The sequence below is a fragment of the Neomonachus schauinslandi genome, chromosome 11, assembly GCF_002201575.2.
Source record: "Neomonachus schauinslandi chromosome 11, ASM220157v2, whole genome shotgun sequence".
Taxonomy (NCBI): domain Eukaryota; kingdom Metazoa; phylum Chordata; class Mammalia; order Carnivora; family Phocidae; genus Neomonachus; species Neomonachus schauinslandi.
The window spans coordinates 111032436-111046755 of record NC_058413.1 but is presented as its reverse complement, the minus strand read 5'-3'; the positions used below and the strand labels follow the sequence as shown (position 1 = coordinate 111046755).

The window sequence follows — 14320 nt, the reverse complement described above, 5'->3', positions numbered from 1 at the left end:
TCAGGTTTTTAAAATTTGTAGACCTGATTCATAGCGCAACATATCGTCTATTTGCATACATATTCTATGACCACTTGAAAAGAACATATTCCACACTTACTATGTAACGTTCCAAATATGTCAGTTAGGTCACATTTGTTACCAATGTTTTGTCTGCTTTTTCTCTCAGATATTGAGAAAGGTATATTAAAATCTTCAAACGTTGCTACTCTATTTAACACTGTATTGGAGAATCTACCAAGTGTTATAAGGCAAGCAAACAAAAAGTGTAAGGATTGAAGGGGCGGGGAAATGTGACTATTCACAGATAATAGGCTTGTATACATAGAGAATCCAAAATAGTTTATAAATACACTAGTAGAATTAAAAATGGAATTTAGAAATTTGAGATGAATCATAGCTTAAAATTAGTTTCTGGAAGAAAATGCAGAAAATGTCAATCTTGGGGTAGGACACAAAGTGCACTGACCATTTAAAAGGATTCAGTGGTACCTCATAAAATGTGACATTTCTGCTGATCTCATGACCATTAAGAAAATGAAAAGGCAAGCCACAGAATGGGAAGATTTACAATACACACACTGACAAAGACCTGTCAACAAAGAATTCCTACACATCAACCATAAAAAGAGAGTATTTTAAAACGAATACTTCACAAAAGATTTAATGATGGCCAATAAGAACAGGAAAGGTTGCTCAACAGTTTTATTTTCTGGGAAATCCAAATTAAAACCACAATGAGATACCATCACACCCATACAAGAATGCCTAAATTAGACTGGCCATAGCAAGTGTTAATGAGGATGTTGAGCAACAGGAACAGTTATATTAACCAGGGTTCTCCAGAGACAGAAAACCCAAGAAACACCTATGCAGAGTTAGAGATTCAGCTCCTGCCTGAGAGCTCCAGTCGGTGGCCCCACAGCCTGTCCTAGGGATTTCTGACTCCCAGCCATCCCCAACATTCCACAAGCCAATCCCCTGCAGTGGATCTCTTAATATCTGTCTCCTAGTGGCTCCATTTCTCTGACTGACCCTGCCTATAGATCTACTCACAGAATCTTGTCCCTAGAATTGAGATGAGCTGCCTAAAGAGATAGAGCACTGGCTCTTGGGTGTCTGAATTCAGTTGAGTTTGGCAGGTACTCTTCTGGGCGGGAGGGCCACCAGCCAGCTGGGTGATTTTGGACATGTCACAACTCTTCACTAAGCCTCAGTGTTCTCATATGTAGACAGGCTTATTCACAGTTCCTGGTTCAGGAGGCCCTTGGGGTGAAGATTAAATGTGGCTGTGGCCACACAACTGCATGACACTCTGCCCAGAGCTGCCAGTTTGAATGTTTACTAAAAGTTATGTCAGTGATCAAGTGACAGTCAACATGGTGTGATGGGAGAATAGTCAACAAGTGGGATCTCATTCAGTGCCACTCTGTCAAGGGCCTGAAAGAAGCCTGGGGGTAGCAGACATCACTCAAGGAGGTCACTGGGGGTAATGCTGGGGGCTGATTTATTGTTGACCCCTCTTCTTGAATTTACTTCTTGGAAAATATATTTCCCCATAGTCTGAACGTGTCAGGCACTGCTCAAGATGCTGAGGACATGTGGTGAAAGGTCTGATGACAGTAGACAGGAAAGGATGAACTGAGAGAGACAGCATGTCCCATGGATATGAGTGTGGGGAAGCAGGTCCAAAGTGGGGTGGTAAGGGGTCAGGTAGGTTGCACAGGAAGGTCATTTGAACCAGGCTTGGAGCCAGGGAGAAAGGCTTGGTGATACCTAGGCAGAGAGCACTCAGAGAGGAGGGGAAGGAAATGTCCCTTGGGACTCCTGGGGGGATGGTGTCTGCAGCAGGGCCAGGAAAGACAGAGGCACAAATACCATCAGGCAGGAAACAGACCTCAGTATTGGGGCAAGGGCCCAAAGGGGATTATCACAACTCTACATTTTTCAGCAAGCCATGGAAAATCATCAGCCTGCTGGAACAGAGGAGTGAAATTATCTAACCTACATCTTAAAGAAGGTCCTCAATGAAGCAGGGAGACTGGTGTGAGTCCATTGCACTTAGACCTTGGTGGCCAGCATCAGGGTAGTAGCATCCAAGGTTGCAGGGAGAAGTCCTCAGATTTCTGATGTATTTGATGACAAAGCAAAAGAGATTTTCTTTTTTTTTTTTTTTAAGATATTTTATTTATTTGACAGAGAGACACAGTGAGAGAGGGAACACAAGCAGGGGGAGTGGGAGAGGGAGAAGCAGGCTACCCGCAGAGCAGGGAGCCCAATGAGGGGCTCGATCCCAGGACCCTGGGACCATGACCTGAGCTGAAGGCAGACGCTTAACGACTGAGCCACCCAGGTGCCCCAAAGCAAAAGAGATTTTCATGTTGACCAGTGTGGGCTCTGAAGAAGAGCAGTGTGGCATGTGTCCATGGTGTTGTTCTAGGAAACCAGAAGGATGGTGACACACTGAGGAGATGGGAAGCCTCTGAGAGGGATTGGGTGGTGGCATGCAGCATCGTCTGGGTGAAATTTGAGATGCTCACTGGACACATAAATGTAGGCATCAATTAAACAGTCGACTAGGACTTTAGAGTTCAGGGAACCAGTGATTCCAGATAATCATTCATTTGTCCAAACCTCAGAATGTCCAGCACCAAGAGTGAACCATCGGGGTGAACCCCAGGTTATGATGGGTCAATATGGGCTCATCAGTTGTAACAAAGTTACCATCTGGGGAGGCTACATGGATCCATGAACTTAGATTTTGAACACTCATTTGCATAAAACAATGAGGTAAGGAAATTCCCTTGAGAGTTATCAGGCGAAAGTTTGGATGACATATGCAAGACAGAGACATCTTAATGGCTCTGGCATTTAAAGTCTTCCATCAAAGGGTCTTCCCTGCCCAGTCATCTGAAGTCATGGCCCTCCAAAGATCCTTCTTCCTACCTCCCATCTCATCCGTTTCCCAGTGTATATATGATGGGGTTGACCATGGGAGTGACCATGGTGTAGAAGAGAGAAATGAACTTGCCCTGATCCTGGGATTAGTTGTTGCTGGGCTGGAGGAAGGTAGAGATGGTCATGCCATAGAACAGGGAGAACACTGTGAGCTGGGACACACATGTCCCAAACACTTTCATCTGCCCTGCAGCTGACTTGCTTCTTAGGACTGCCCTGACAATTGACCATAGGAGATATTTAACACCACAGGAATGAAAAGAAAGATCATGCTGAAAAAGAAGATCTCTGACTCATACACATTGGTGCCGACACAGACAAGCTTGAACATCAGGGGGACCTCACAAAAGAGGTGGGTCTATTTAATTTCTCCCACAAAGTGGTAAAAGGAAGATGAGCACTGTCTCAAATGAGGAGTTGGCAAAACCAGTGGACCATGATGCAGAAGCCAGCAGGGCACAGAGACAGAGGTGCATAATCACTATGTAGTGCAGGGGCCTGAAGATGGCTGAGTAGCAGTCAAATCCCATGACCCCTAAGAGAATGCATTCTGTGCCTCCCAATCCAAGAAAGAGGAATGGATGAGCTACACAGCCACTGAAGGAAATAGAATTCTCTGCTCCCCTGAGATGAACCAGGAACTATGGAACAATGCTGGTCATGTAATACAGGTCCAGAAAGCTTAGGTCAGAAAGGAAAAAGTACATGAGATGTGGATCCAAGTGGGACAATGCAATGATGGTTGTGTTTCCCAACTAAGTGAACATATAGAAGATCAGAAGAACCAAAAAGAGGACTAACTCCAGTTGAGGCCACTCAGATAAATCCAGCATGATAAAATCAGTGGGAAAAAAAAATAGCCATTTTTCTGTTCCATCCTCTGTTAGCACATGTCTCCTGTCAAGACCAAGCATTTAGGGATTTTTAAAAGATATCTTCTGTGGAATGTATATACAATGGAATATTACTCAGCCATCAAAAAGAATGAAATCTTGCCATTTGCAACAACGTGGATGGAACTAGAAGGTATTATGCTAAGCAAAGTAAGTCAGTCAGAGAAAAACAAATACCATATGATTTCACTCATAAGTAGAATTTAAGAAACAAAACAGATGAACATAGGAGAAGGAAAAATAAAGTAAGATTAAAACAGAGAGGGAAGCAAACCATTAGACTCTTAACTCTAGGAAACAAACTGAGGGTTGCTGGAAGGGAGGTGGTTGGGATGAGGTAACTGGGTAATGGGCATTAAGGAGGGAACTTGAAGTAATGAGCACAAGGCAGTATATGCAACTGTTGAATCACTAAATTCTACCTTAGAAACTAATAATACAGTACATGTTAATTAAATTGAATTTAAATTAAAAATTAAGAAAAGAGAAAGGACCCTAATTAATAAAATCATGAATAAAAGAGGAGAGATCACAAATAACGCCAAAGAAATACAAACAAATTTAAGAACATATTATGAGCAACTATATGCCAAAAAATTAGGCAATCTGGAAGAAATGGATGCATTCCTAGAGACGTATAAACTACCAAAACTGAAACAAGAAGAAACAGAAAACTTGAACAGACCCATAACCAGCAAAGAAATTGAAGCAGTAATAAAAAATCTGAGTCCAGGACCAGATGGCTTCCCAGGGGAATTCTACCAAACATTTAAGGAAGAAATAATACCTATTCTACTGAAGCTGTTTCCAAAAATAGAAATAGAAGGAAAAGCTGGTGGCATCACAATTCTGGACTTCAAGCCATATTACGAAGCTGTAATCATCAAGATACTGTGGTATTGGCACAAAAACAGACACAAAGATAGGTGGAACAGAATGGACCCTCAACTCTATGGGTCAACTCATCTTCGACAAAGCAGGAAAGAATATTCAATGGAAAAAAGACAGTCTCTTCAACAAGTGGTGTTAGGAAAATTGGACAGCCACATGCAGAAGAATGAAACTAGACCATTTTCTTACATCACAAAGGAAAATAAACTCAAAATGAATGAAAGAACTAAATGTGAGACAGGAGTCCATCAAAGTCCCAGAGGAGAACACAGGCAAAAACCTCTTTGATCTCAGCCACAGCAACTTCTTGCTAGACACATCTCCAAAGGCAAGGGAAACAAAAGCAAAAATGAACTATTGGGACTTCATCAAGATAAAAAGCTTTTGCACAGCAAAGGAAACAGTCAACAAAACTAAAAGGCAACAAACAGAATGGGAGAAGAGATTTGCAAATGTCTAATCAGATAAAGGGCTAGTATCTAAAATCTACAAAGAACTTATCAAACTCAACACCTAAACCACAAAAAATCCAGTCAAGAAATGGGCAAAAGACATGAACAGACACTTCTCCAAAGAAGATACACAAATGGCCAACAGACACATGAAGAAATGCTCAACATCACTCATCATCAGGGAAATGCAAATCAAAACCACAATGAGATACCACCTCACACCAGTCAGAATGACTAATATCAACAACACAGGAAACAACAGGTGTTGGAGAGGATGTGGAGAAAGGGGAACCCTCTTACATTGTTGGTGGGAATGCAAACTGGTATAGCCACTGTGGAGAACAGTATGGAGGTTCCTCCAAAAGTTAAAAATAAAACTACCATATGACCCAGGAATTGCACTACTAGGTATTTATCCAAAGGATAAAAAAATACTGATTCGAAGGGACACATGCTCCTCAATGTTTATAGCAGCATTATCAACAATAGCCAAACTATGGAGAGAGACCAAATATCCATAAACTGATGAATTGATAAAGAATACACACACACACACACACACACACACACACACACACACACGCACAATGGAATATTACTCAGCCATCAAAAAGAATGAAATCTTGCCATTTGCAATGACATGGATGGAACTAGAGTATATTCTGCTAAGTGAAATAAGTCAGGCAGAGAAAGACAAATATCATATGATTTCACTCATATGTAGAATTTCAGAAACAAAACAGATGAATATAGGGGAAAGGAAGGGAAACTAACATAAGATAAACACAGACATGGAGGCAAACCACAAGGGAGTCTTAACTATAGAGAACAAACTGAGGGTTTCTGGAAGGGAGGTGGGTCAGAGAATGGGCTAAATGGGTGATGGGCATTAAAGAGGGTACCTGGTGTGATGAGCCCTGGGTGTTATATACAAATGATGAATCACTAAACTCTACTCCTGAAACCAATACTATGCTATATGTTAACTAACTTGATTTTAAGTAAAATCTTGGGAGAAAAAATAAAATAATAAATAAAATAAAATAATAAATCTGTTGATATTTATGTATTTAGATGTTCCAAAGAAGTTGGGTGCATAGATATTTACAATTGTTATATTCTTTTCCTTTTAATGTTTCAAGTTTTTATTTATTTATTTTAAAGTTTTATTTATTTGAGAGAGAGAACAGAGGGAGAGGGAGAAGCAGACTCCCTGCTGAGTGGGGAGCCAGATGCAGGGCTCAATCCCAGGACCCTGAGATCATGACCTGAGCCGAAGGCAGACACTTAACCAACTGAGCCACCCAGGCGCCCCCTCAAGTTTTTATTTAAATTCTAGTTAGTTAGCATATAACATAATATTAGTCTCAGGAGTAGAATTTAGTGATTCATTACTTACATATAACACCCAGTGTACAACTGTTACATCCTCTCATTAGATTGACCTCTTTATCATTATGAAATAACCTTTGTCTCTTGCTACAGTGTTTGTCTTAAAAGTCTATTTTGTCTGATATAAGTATTGCTATCTTGGCTATTTTTTTTAAAACTTCTATTTTCATGGAGTATCTTTTTCAATACCTTCCCTCTCAATCTCTACCTGTACTAGGTCTGAGTTTCTTGAAGGCAGCATATAGATGGATCTTTTTTATCCATTCAGTCCTGCTATGTCTTTTAATTGGAGCATTTAGACCATTTATATTTAAAGTAATTATTGACAAGTATGTACTTATGGTCACTTTGTTAATTTCTTCTGCTTGTTCTTGTAGTTTTTCTCTGTTCCTTACTGTTTCACATATTCTCTTTTCCTGGTGACTGGTGACATTCTTTCGGGTTATGCTTGGCTTTTTTTCTCTCTGTTTTGTCTATCTGTCATGGGTTTGATTTTGTGGTGACCATGAGATTCATATGGAACATCCCAACTATACGACTCTCCATATTAAGTTGCTGGTCACTTAAGTTTGAATCCATTCTAAAAGGACTTCATTTCTACTCCCCTTCATGTTTTATGTATATGTTGTATTTTGCATATTTTTATTTTCTGAGTCCCTTAACCTAATTTTTAGATAATTGATTTTAACACATATGTCTTTTAACCTTCATGCTAATTGATCTACCACTTTTTCTGTATGTTTGCTTTTACTCAGTGAAATTTTTTCTTTAATAATTTTTTACTTATTTTTATGTTTTTTTTTTTTCTCCACTTGAAGAAGTCCCTTCAACATTTCGTGGTAAGGCCAGGTCAGTGGTGGTGAACTCCTTTAACTTTTGTTTGTCTGGGAAGCTCTTTATTTCGTGTTCAACTCTAGGGGCACCTGGGTGGCTCAGTTGGTTGCACATCCAACTCTTCCTTTTTTTTTAAGAGAATAAGATGTTTTATTTTATTGTCTTATGTTCAGCTAACCATCATATAGTACATCATTAGTTTTTGATATAGTGTTCAATGATTCAATAGTTGTGTATAACACTCAGTTGAGCATCTGACTCTTGATCTCAGCTCAGGACTTGATCCCAGGGTCGTGAGTTCAAGCCCCATTTTGGGCGTGGAGCCTACTTAAAAAAAAAAATTCTCCTTCAATTCTAAATGACAGCCTTGCTGAATAGAGTATTCTTGTTTATAGGGTTCTTGTTGTTGTTCTTTTTCCCTTTCAGCACTTTGAATACATGATGTTACTCCTTCCTCACCTGCAAGTTTATGCTGAAAATTACCTGATAGCTGCATTGGCTTTTCCTTGCAGGCTAACCCTAACCCTAACCCTAACCCTAACCCCTAACCCGTACCCTAACCCTAACCCTAACCCTAACCCGTACCCGTACCCATACCCTAACCCGTACCCTAACCCGTACCCTAACCCTAACCCTAAGCATACCATTTGCAACAGCTGGGTTGGAGCTAGAGAGAATGACTCTGAGTGAAAACCTAACACTAATCCACACCATCAGCCACTCCCAGAACCTGAACCCTAAGCCTGACCCTCACCCTAACCCTCAACTCAGGCCTCTGGGGAAACTGCCACGCTCTTGGCAGAAAGACTCCTAACAGCTCAGGGGTCTTAACTCTAACCCTAGCCATAGGTCTAGCACTACCCTGATTCAAACCCTAAGTCTGAGGAAACAGGGATTTGAGACACCTCACCAATGCCAGATGAGTCAGCCAGGAGGACAGAAGGAATCTGTACTTTAACCACCAGGACAGCGCTAGAGAGAATGATACTGAAGGAAAACCTAAACCTAACCCACATAATCAGCCTCCCCCAGAACCCAAACCGTAAGCCTGACCCTCACCCTAACCCTCACCCTCCACACAGCCCTTTGGGGAACTCTCTGCGCTGAAGGTAGATAGGACCCTAAGATCTTTCTGGCCCTACTCTGGCCTGAATCCTAGGTCTGAGGAAGCAATAGGTTAGGAACACATGACCGACACAGGCCCCTACCAGCCCCCAGGACCCTAACCCTAAGCCTACCTGGGCCCAAACCCTAGGTCTTAGGAAAGTACAGATTTGGAACACCTGATAGACACCAGACACCGCAGCCAGGGGACACCAGAAGGACTTCAGACCCCTGTATGGCCTCAGGGAGGAGGGAGCCCACACCAGGGTAACCTTTCTGAAGTAGCAGGTGGATCCTGGTAGACAGTCTGTTCCCAGTTGGACTGGCTGCCTGATGGCGTCCCCGGCCTCTCCAGCACAGGAGGCTGCCAGGTGTCCTTCTGGAGGGTAGTCCAACCATCCCTCTCAAACTTCGCTGCCGAGGCAGCCCAGAATCCTACAGCTCTGCCTTCTAGGGCAACAGGCGTGATTTTGTGAGATACGGCCTGGATTGTGCAGGCGTCAAGCATGTCTGGGAGTCAGCTCCAAGGCCGAGGTTCTGCATTCAGCTGCCCTCATAAAGTCCAGGGCATCCAAGGACTGCGGTGGCCGTGAATGCACAGTTGGCTTGCTGAGCTGGCCTCCAACTGGGCATGCGCTGATGGTCACTGCCACACCACATTGCTTGCAGGGGCTCTGGTGGGCAGCTGGGGTCAGACCAGTCCCCCAGGGGCCTGCTCAGGGGCGGGGCTCTAACTACACTCCCCTGTTTCAAGTCCAGACCTGCCCTGGGGCCTGAGCAGTGCGTACGTGCACAGCCGGCCCTGTCTCAGCTGGCCTCTGGCTATGCATCAGCCTTCAGCCCCTCTGCCACCCAGCCTTGATCTGCAAATTTGTTCCTGGCTGTCAAGCTGGGACCAGTCCCCCAAACATGCCCAGCCCCAGGGCGCAGAATGCTTCTCTTTCAAAATTCTTTCAAGGAGTCCCCTGAACGTGGCCACACACTGTCCCCTTGTGGAGTGGGTGCCTGATGTGACTCACAGCTTCTAAAAGAGCAAAGGCCTTCCAAGATCTGTGCTGGGGACAGACTAGCCCCCTGACAGCCTGCTCGGGAGCCTGGGCTCAAACCTACGGTCCCTCATTTCAATAGCAGCCTCATTTGGAGCCTGGGCTGAGACTGCACCACGGGCCTTCGCTCTCCTACCCTCTGCCTTGGCATGTGGGGCAGCGGGTCCCCAGACAGCCTGGCTCAGCCCATGCAGAGGCAGTCAGCCACCCTGTCACCCTGCAGGTTTTGACCAGTTCTCTCGTTACCTGTTGGCGTGGGGACGGTCACCCACAAAAGCACAACCCAAGGGTGGAGGGAGTGCTTCATCCCTCAAATTCTTTCAAATAAGGCAGCTTGAAACTGGCCTCAAAAAGTGTCTCTCTGCTGTGTACGCAGACTGACCCCCAGGGGCCCTGCCTGCCAAGGCTTCCAGATTCCTGCAGGGCAGCCTTCAGGGCAGAGATGGACACGTGTGAGGTTTCTGCTTGGAGTCGGGCAGATGCCCACCGCACCCCGTTGCTGGCTACTGTGTCCCAGCCTGTCCCCACGGCTGCCCTGGTCCCTGCATCCCCGCCCTGGGCTGTCAGCTCACGTGCTGTCCTCACAGAGTCAGCCCATCCCGTGGGGCCCGTCCTGGAGAGCCCCCCAGCGGGAGAGAGTCCCCGCCCAGAAAATCTTGCTGAGGCTCCATTTGCAATCAGGGACGATCAGTCCCCATTCATCCCAGCTGCCTGAGGGGGTCAGGGTTTTCCCAAACATCCAACCTGTGTCCAGTGGGGGCATACACTGACCATCCCTCTCCTCCCTGTCCCGGCCAGGCAGTCCCAATTTCTCCAGCTCTGCCTTGTGGGAGCCTCTGTGTGGGCGCAGAGTCAGTCAAGCACGTCACCATGACCTGGGCCCTGGGCACCCCCTACGGCCGCCCTGGTGCGGGGCCTGCCTGGGCTGCTAGCTCCCTTTGACCCAGTCAGCTGGCCCTGGGGTTCCAGGACTCTTCCACCCTGTGGCTGTGGGCTGATCCACGACCACCTGCGGAGGCTCCAGGCTGTAAGGACCCTACCCCCTGGAACTCTTTCAGAGCTGGCAGCCATCACTCACCCTGGAGACAGGCTGCCTGATGCGTTCCCGGCCTTCTCCAGAATGCGAGGCCCCCAGGGGCTGCTTCTGGCTGGCTCCCCGGTCCAGGCCAGACCCCCCGCCCCAGGTCTGTCTTCAGGACAGATACACCTGTGGAGCTGGAGGTTTGGAGTTAGGCAGAACCCAGCTGCGCCCAGGGGCCTCCTTCTGTGGCTTGGGGTCTCCCGACAGCTGCCGTGTTGCAGGACCTGGGCGCCCAGCCTGCATGTCCTGCCGGCTTGCTCTGGCCCTGTCAGGTGGCCTTGGGTAGCTCCGGGCCCATGGGGGCCAGCACTCACCCCCCTGCAGGGCTGATGGGCCCAGGGAGCACCTGCAGCGAACATCTTCTGGCGGTGGCAGCTCTCAACAGCCATGCACACAGGCTGCTGACAGGGTGCCGGCCTTTTCCAGAATTCGGGATTCCCAGCTGATTCCTGGGGCTGGCTACCCACGGGTCAGGAGCTCCAAGCAATGTACACCGTGCTCCCCTCCAGGTAGAGGTGGTCATAGGAACAGAACGTTGTGCTCAGAACGTCTCTGCCTTTCAAGGCACCACCCCACCGCTGTCCTGGCTCGAACTCCCACTGTGACAATAGGTTGTGCCCATCTGCAGCAGAGGACCGCCCCGACCACCCACTGTCTCCAGAAATAAGGGCACCACTAGGCCCCGGAGAGTATGTCGATCCTTCAAACGTCACCGCCTGTCTTGCTGGAGCATCGCTATGGCCTGTGGACAGGGAGCAGGGAAATGACGGTGGAGTCTGGGCCCGTGTGTCTGATTGACGCCGTCCACCACCCGGATGGAACAAACACACCAGCAGCCAGTGCGGACAAGGCCGGGGGTGCTCCCGCACGAGCCAGGCCCTGTAACCCACTACACCGGCAGTTGGGCTGATCTACAGGGATGAACCCGACGGCTTGGATCATGAGACGCCAAGGGGCAATGATCATCAAGAAGCCCTTCCAGGGTCAAGATACGCGGAATGACATATCGGTCCAAACCCATCGCTGTTTTCATATCTGGGATCCTACGGCTCTGAGCTCCTGGCCATAGGGCGCAGATGCCCCGGCCGAGGCATGAGCCCCAAGGCACCTGACTCCTCAGGACATACAGCAGGGTGGGGGCACGGACAGGGTGGCCAAGGCAGTGCCTGGTGGGGTGGTGTCTTTGCATGGATGCCCGTGACGCTTGAAGTAACAGCACGCCCTGCGGGTTCGCAACAACGCCCAAGGCAACTGCCTGAGAAACCCTGCGCCATCCAGTGGGGCCCCCCACCGGGATGAGACGGGCAAAATGATCACACTAGCCGGCCCCCTCCTCTGAGTGTGTGGTGGTTTGTGTAGACACTGCACGTGGCCTAACCCGAGCTGGCCCTGTCGCCGTGGGAACTAGGCTTGCAAACACGAGGCCGCCAGAGAAGGTGAGATCAGGTGTGGGTTTGCTTACTGAACAGACCGTGATCAAAGAGACCGTGATCACATTCCAAAGATCATAATGTGCAAGATCGGGGGAAAGAACATGGCGGTGAGTGGAGGATCCGTCTTCCTTGAACCCATAAGCAACAGGGTTGGTGGAAAGAAGAATGGCGTATCACCAACAGGGGAGAACCACCTTGGCTGGGTGGACCACAGTACTGTCCAGTTTCATACTTGGGAAGCCAAGCAGAATGGCTCGCTGCCCCACATGCCAGATGGGGAGCCCCCGCTGTCGCCCCCAGTACTGAACGGGTATGGAAGTTACGGGACAGGGCCACTGCCCTGAATCTTACCCAAGATCAGCGTGTAATGCTGCAGAGAACAGCAAGCCCCTTCACACCTCAGAAAGGAGTGTGTACTGGAATTTGCGATGGGACGTCCTGCCAGCAGATCAGCCTGGATCACTTCAACATGCTCCAGAAAAAACAAGCCATCGACCCAAACACTCTCTGAGGTGACAGCTTGAAATGGTGAAAGTCAGTCCCCACTGGGACAGTCGGCCAGCCTGATGATGGAGTCCCAGACTTCCAGGAGTCAGGGCTCCAACGGGTCTGTTATTAGATCCGAGGGGGCACCTGCACCCCAGTGTTTATGGCAGCAAAGTCCACAACAACCAAACTATGGAGCGAGCCCAGATGTCCCCTGACAGATGAATGGATAAAGAAGATGTGGTTCATGTCTACAATGGAATATTACTCAGCCATCAGAAAGAATGACATATTGATATCTGCAATAATGAGGATGGAGCTAGAGGGTATGATTAAAGTGAAATAAGTCAGTCAAAGAAAGACAAATACCATATGATTTCACTCATATGTGCAATTTAAGAAACAAAACAGAGGAGCATGGGGGAAGGAAGGGAAAAATAAAATAAGATGAAATCAGAGAGGGAGACAAACCATGAGAGACTATGGACCCCGGGAAACAGACTGCGGGGAGCTGGAGGGCGGTGGGGGGGGCTGGGGTCAGCAGGGGACGGGCATGAAGGAGGGCACATGACTGAATGAGCACTGGGTGTTGTGTGCAACGGATGAACCACTAGATCCTACCTCTGAAATTAATAGTACTCTATATGTTAATTAAATTGAATTTAAATAAAAATCTGGAAAAGGAAAAAAACGTATCTGTCAGAGAAGACCACACCAGCGGGCACACAGGCCGCCCCCACTCTCCAGCGTCACCTTCCAGGGTGAGGCAGGGGCTCAGACTCAGGCAGAGGCCTTGGACTGACAGGTCTGCCTTCTGGCCGACCCGACCCCGCACATGCAGGGCTCACGCACAGGCAGGAGGCAGCCAGCTGGCTCTCCCTCCGTGGCCGCGCCACCATTCCCAAACCACCCTGAACCCCCGAGAATCTTCTGGAGGCGGCCACTTGACTGTGGCAGCCCTCAGTCCCCATGAGGCCCGCCTGCCCGGAGTGGTCCCTGATTCAGTGGGGGGCTCCCCAGCCAGCAGCGCCCAGCAGGTGCCCTCCGATCGGCCTTCACAGAGAATACGTGCCTCCGTGTCAACAAAGGCCTGGAAGGAGGCCGATTCCGGCCGGCGCCCCATGTAGTCTCCTGCTGTGACCCAGCCTCTTCCTCCCGCGGCACTGTCCCAAGCCCCCTGGCCTGAAGACAGCCCACTCTGGGCTGCAGGGGGCTCTCCAGACCCGTGGAGCTCCTGGTCTACATGCCCACAGCGGGACAGGCTTTCTGAAACCGTCGATCCAATCTGGTCACAGTCAGTTATCGGTTGAACTGCCTGCCTGAGGGGTTCCAGGCTTCCCCGGTGTCTTTCTGGACAGTAGCTCAACCGTTCACCCACACCTCCCTGCCAGGGCCACCCAGAAGGCTCCAGCTGCGCCTTCAGGGGAGAAATGGGTAATTGTGGGCCATGTGGCTGGGATTCTGCTGATGCCAGGCCCCGGTTCCGCATAGAACTTCCCCTTTACTGTCAAGGCTGGACTTGCAGCCGCCCCCCCCAATATGTGCAGGGGGCCTCCTGTCACCCCACTCCCAGCCCTCAGCTTCACCTGCCATTTCCCGTGTGGCATAGGGGAACTCAACCCTGCCTACCAGAGGGTGGACAGTGCTTACTCTCTGGGATTCTTTCCAAGCCAGCAGCTGGAAACCAGCCACACACAGACCCCTTGTGGACGGTGTAGACAGCAAAATGCCGTCTCTCACAGGAGGCAGG

General features: G+C 48.2%; 1 pseudogene; it reads right to left on the bottom strand.

The window, feature by feature from the left end:
- Positions 1-2954: 2954 nt before the first annotated feature.
- Positions 2955-3835, bottom strand: LOC123326236 (annotated as a pseudogene).
- Positions 3836-14320: the final 10485 nt, after the last annotated feature.